General features: G+C 38.9%; 1 long non-coding RNA gene across 1 annotated transcript; it reads left to right on the plus strand.

The window, feature by feature from the left end:
* The first annotated feature begins 4,035 nt into the window (after positions 1-4,035).
* Positions 4,036-5,163, plus strand: LOC116159932. Its single transcript, XR_004143095.1, has 3 exons — positions 4,036-4,578; positions 4,634-4,710; positions 4,760-5,163. It is a non-coding gene; the product is annotated as an uncharacterized LOC116159932 (long non-coding RNA).
* Positions 5,164-5,761: the final 598 nt, after the last annotated feature.

Here is a 5,761-nt window from a genome sequence, read left to right on the forward strand (position 1 = left end):
ACTTTTTAACTTGATTCCTACATAAACGCCAACGCCTTAACAGGAATTATTTTATTCAAATCTGAATGTTAACTGTGCCGCTATTCGACTTGATTAAATGGGCTTTAATTTAGGTAAAATGTGGAATAGTTTCCTTGTGTTGTATTGTCTTCGCATTCTGCTATTAGTGGCATTGTGCTGGAATTATGTTGTTCCCAAGATTTATTGTGGAAAAGCTCTCAAGTAAAAACTGGAGAATTGCTTTGCTATTGCCGTTGCTACAGTTACCAGATATTGATAAAATCACAATCGAAAACATGATCATTTATCATGCCTAAAAAAACTTTCTTGAGTTGAAGTGTTAATAAATTTAGCGTAACGTTCTCATTTGCTTGAAAGATGGCATTATCTCTTTTTTTATTATAACTTTATAAATCGGGATAGTTACGCTTGAAAAGAAATAACTCTTTTGCAAATATTACGTAATTAAGTGAACAAGGATTATATATTGTTATACAGGGAGTCTCAACTAAAATCTGAACCTCTGATTTCCGGAAAGTCATCAAAAAGGTACGAAGTTTACAAATACTACTATTACCTCACTTCAATTCTTCATACGTCACGCTCTATTTTTTTTATTTTGGTAGCATGTGAATCTTGAAATAGTGGGAATATTACATATGAAAATGTATTCATTGGAAATGGTTAACTAGCCATCTCGCAAAACAGTTTTTAAATATTTTACACTGCTTAATTTTTCGTACCTAATTTTGTTGATTCTATTACCATGGTTGCTACCTACGCGACCCTGAGAAACTTTTTTTCTCTCATAATAAAATATTCATAAAAGACGATTTCGGATCAGGTCCTTTATAGTTTAGGGACTCATCCCATTAGAACCTCGCTCCCTACGGTCGCTCGGATTTAAAATAGGCATCGTAATTTTTTTTTTTTTTTTTTTTCTTCAGGAGGGGAAATGCAATGACGCACTAAGTGTGGGGCTCCCCCAGATACCGGGTATACCCACTAAAACCCCTCCTGAGGCATCGACTACTATGGTCATTTGCCTTATTAAATATATATATATATATATTTAGACTTAGATTTTAGATATTAGTCCAGTATTTCTAAGATATATTATAACTGCTCCACATCGATCTTTATTTGTCAAAGTTTCTATTATTTCTTCACTGAGGTTACACCGTACTCTTTCTACATTATATTTGGGACACACACAAAAAACATGATCTACAGTTAGGTTGACTAAACATTGTTCGCATTGGGGAGGATCTTGACTCATCAAAAGAAATGAATGCGTGAGGGAAGTATGTCCCAATCTGACCCGATATATCTTTTCAAGATTGTATCTTCCCTTAATTGGTAAGAATATCGGACCCACAACCTCCTTGAACTTCCTTAGGAACGCTTCCGATTCACTCCACTGCCCGTTCCACATTTCCCATATTCGATCTTTAACTAGGGACCGACGGGCGTCCTTGGATAGTTCAGACATGTCTTCGGCTATCAGGTTCAATTCGGTCATAATTTCTTTGGCTCTCACAGTCAACGATCGACACCTAATTAAACGCGCACCTTCTATTACATCTACCATTCCGTGATAGTTCGGGTGATTCCTATCCAGCGAGACTTTTATGTAATAATTTGCTGCTATTTGCTTTCTTCTAAGAGCAAGAGGGGGAATATTAGCCTCGACATGGAGAGATACGACTGGAGATGTTGGAAAGGCGCCAAGTGAATACCTTATTGCCAGGTTTTGAATTTTGTCTAGTCGTCCTAACAATACATTACTACAGGTAGAATAGACATGAGATCCGTAGTCTATACGCGATAAGATCAAGGCTTTATATAGGTCCAGCATGGTTTTAGGGTGGGCTCCCCATTTATGATGAGCCAGCACCCTTAGGATGTTTAGTGATTTCCTGCAAGATACTACTAAATTGTCTACATGTTTCGTCCATCTGAGCTCGCTATCATACGTTAAACCTAAGAATCTTATATCATTAACAACATTAATGCCCCGATCGTTCATAAATAGAACTGGGCCGTAATGTGGTCTTCGGAGTCGACAGAAGTGTACACATTTTGTCTTCTCCTCCGACAGTACAAATCCTACAGCGTTAGCATTTTTTGTAATTTTGTTTATTGCCACTTGCAATTTACGTGTTATATCACCCACCGTTTTACCTGCACAGCATATCATTAAGTCGTCGACATATAAACATTTCTCCACTTCCTCCGCGACATTTATAGCAATTTCATTAATGGCAATACCAAACAGGGAGCAGCTAAGTGTTGATCCCTGCGGTACCCCATTTTCTAAGACATGCTCGTTCGAGTAAGTGTCACCGACTCTGACCACAAATTTCCTGTCTTCTATAAACGATTGTATAAATTTTGACAGATTCCCGCGTAAGTTATATTTAAACATGTTTTTTAATATTCCGTGCCTCCAGGTCATATCATATGCACCTTTTATGTCAAAAAAGACACCGACCAAATGTTCGCCATGATCGAACGCCCTCAGGATTTGGTTGCTTAACCTGACCAGGTGGTCAATCGTCGATCGCCTCTTTCGGAAGCCGGTTTGATATGGTACGTATATATTGTTGTTTTCAAGATACGTTTGTAACCTCTTATTGACCATTTTTTCTAATAGTTTGCCTAAGCACGAGGTCAAACTTATTGGGCGATAGTGCTGTGCCAGCAGCGGATCTTTTCCCGGCTTTGGAATAGGAACTACGATGGCCTGCTTCCATTCTGAGGGGTAAGTAGAATGGTTCCAGCAGTTGTTGAAGAATTTTAAAATAGATTCTTTCATTTCAGGACTACTGTGGCGAAGCATTTGGTTATGGATGCCATCCTGTCCCGGTGCACACGATTTGGTGGTACGAATTGCAGTGTCTAGTTCTTCTATGGAAACGGTTGGTTATAATCTAAATTATCGTCGGTATTAAAATTTAAAGGTGCGGATTCTTTTACAGGTTTGGTCTCTAGAAAGATAGGACGATAATTTAGAGAACTACTAACTTTGTAGAATTGATCTGCAATGATGTTTGTTATATCCTGCAGGTTGCTTGTAATTATCCCGTCATTATTGCGTAAAAACGCGGGGTAATTGCGACCGATTTTTCCGGATATTGCTCCCACCTTCTTCCAGACTTCGTTACTGGTTGTCTCCGGTGTCATAGTGGATACATATTTTTGCCACGAATTTCTTTGTGCCTCCAGTATTCCTCGGCGACACTTGGATCTTCGTTTTTTGAAGTTTATTAGATTATCCAATGTAGGATTCCGACGGAATCTATTTAAGGCATTTTTCTTTAGTGTTATTTTAGTTTTTATTTCAGGTGACCACCATGGGACCATTTTTCTGATACGGCCGGGTTTTGATTTAGGGATACTTCCTTCGGCGGCTTCTAAAATCGAACTGGTTAGAGATTGAAGGTTTAAGGCACTCTGATTTGGAGGGACGAGTTGTAGCCTAAAACGTTTCCAATCAGCTTGTTCAATTTTAAATTTTGCTATCGTTCTCAACGGGCGATTATCGCCTTGGATTGTGATAATTATGGGAAAGTGGTCACTGTGATACAGATCATTTTCCACCTCCCATTTTATGCTGGTATGCAAGGTCGGTGAGCATACCGACACATCGATGGAGTCAAAATTTCCCGATCGGATATTAAAAAACGTTGCCGAATCGTCGTTTAAAAGGCTTAGGTTTTTATTTTCAATTAAATTTAATAGTTCTTTGCCTCGAGCGTCGTTTGAACCGGAACCCCAAACGGCGTTATGAGAATTGAAATCTCCGACAAGGATAAAAGGTGTCGTAAGCTGATTTATAATTTTTTCGATTTCCTCAACCTCGTAATTTGTATTTGGAACGTATATATTGCAAATCGTAAAAGATCTGCTTATTTCGAGTTGTATTGCTACGGCTTGATACTCTGTATCTAGTTCGACTCGTTTGTAAGGAGTACCTTTTCGTAAAAGAAGAGCCACTCCCCCACAGGCTCTTGCAGGTGAGTAGAAATCCTTTCTTATGATGTTGAAATTTTTTATGTTATATTTTGTTCTAGGTTTTAGATGTGTTTCTTGCAGGGCAACACATAATGGCGTATGTCTTTGAATCAATAGTTTCAACTCGTTTAAGTTATTGGATAGTCCCCGACAATTCCATTGGATAATTTTGGTATCCATTACAAAGATAAGATTAAAAGAAACAACAATGGAATAAATAATATTAATAAATAACAGATCATAGTGTATAAGGGACGACTACAAACAAATAACAATTAATTTAAGACAGATACAAGAGACAGATATATCACAGATTTGGTAATTCAATACAGATTGTAGGTAGATTATCACAGTAAATATATCACGTATGGGTATCAACACTAGAGAGAGATTTTCCTAGGTTTGCCCTTTGGCCATCCTTTTTTCTTCTTTTGTTGAAGAATTTGTTTTCTCTCTATATCTAAGGCTTCTTCATCTAATATTGGCGAAGATGGGGTTGAACTATCCTCATCTCGCTTCCTCTTATCAACAGGATCCGCGATTGTCACATGACAGTCCTGGGTAAGGTTTTCAATCCTCCCAGGTTTCGATCGGCTAATTGTTGTTTCTCCTTCAGAACTTCCATGAGGTAATTCTATCGGAGACGGAGATACGGTTGGTTTCGGCATTGATTGTTTAACATACTCAACTAAGGTGGAGGTAAGTTCTTTAATTTCGTCTTTAACAATTTTTCTGATTTCAGATACCAGGTTGGGTTGAGTATCAGTGGTTAGGCGTGTAGCAACATTTGAGTACGAGTTGTTTGAAGTAACAGCCGATCCAAGCATTCGTTTTGCCTCCAGATAAGACACCTTACGGGTAACCTTTATCTCTTGAATTTGTAACTCTCTTTTATACACTTCGCAAGTTCTAGAGTTTGCAGGATGTGTACCGTTGCAATTTAGGCATACGACTGGATCGTCACATGGAGAACCCGGGTGTAAGGATTTTCCACAGACACATACTTGTTCCTTCTCACATTTTAGTGTTGTGTGTCCGAAACGTTGACACTTGTAACATCTCATTGGTTGTGGAACATATGGTCTCACTTTCAACGTATATTAATCACCCTGGGAAGTTGGGTGGCATTGAAGGTAAGTATAAGGTTGGGAGTATCAATGAAGGTACCTCCAACTTTGGTCCTAATTCTCTTCACCGCTACAACGTTTTCTCCACCCAGTTCTTCCAATATTTCTTCTTCACTACAGTTCATTAGATCCCGGCAGTATATAACTCCTTTACTTAAGTTTAGCGTATCATGAGGTTTCACTTGAACTTCAAAATTACACATCCTTTTAACTTCCAGTAATCGTTTTGATTGTTTATTCGATACCGTTTTTATAAATAATAAACCCTTAACTTTCTTAATTTCTTCCACTTTCCCAATTAAGCCAAACGAGGCCTTATGAATCATAAAAGGACTAATTTTGGAGAAATCTCCTTCCTTTTTCTCAACAAGCAAGAACCGGGGATAGTTATCCTCCTTTTCATTACCTGTTACAGGGAGCGGGGGAAAAAAACCCCCCTCTCCATCCATGCCAGAAGCTTGTACTTGCGTTGGGGCCTGGTCATCCACCCACAACGCCGAGCAGCCGCTTGATAACGGTCGGGTGAGGCCTGCCCGCTCCGCCTCGCTCCCGACTGGCACTGGGGACCGTCCGAACCCCTGCACCGTAAGGTTTGTATTAGAAAAGCCTGAATTCAT

The sequence above is a fragment of the Photinus pyralis genome, unplaced genomic scaffold, assembly GCF_008802855.1.
Source record: "Photinus pyralis isolate 1611_PpyrPB1 unplaced genomic scaffold, Ppyr1.3 Ppyr1.4_LG1, whole genome shotgun sequence".
In the NCBI taxonomy this organism is placed as follows: Eukaryota; Metazoa; Arthropoda; class Insecta; order Coleoptera; family Lampyridae; genus Photinus; species Photinus pyralis.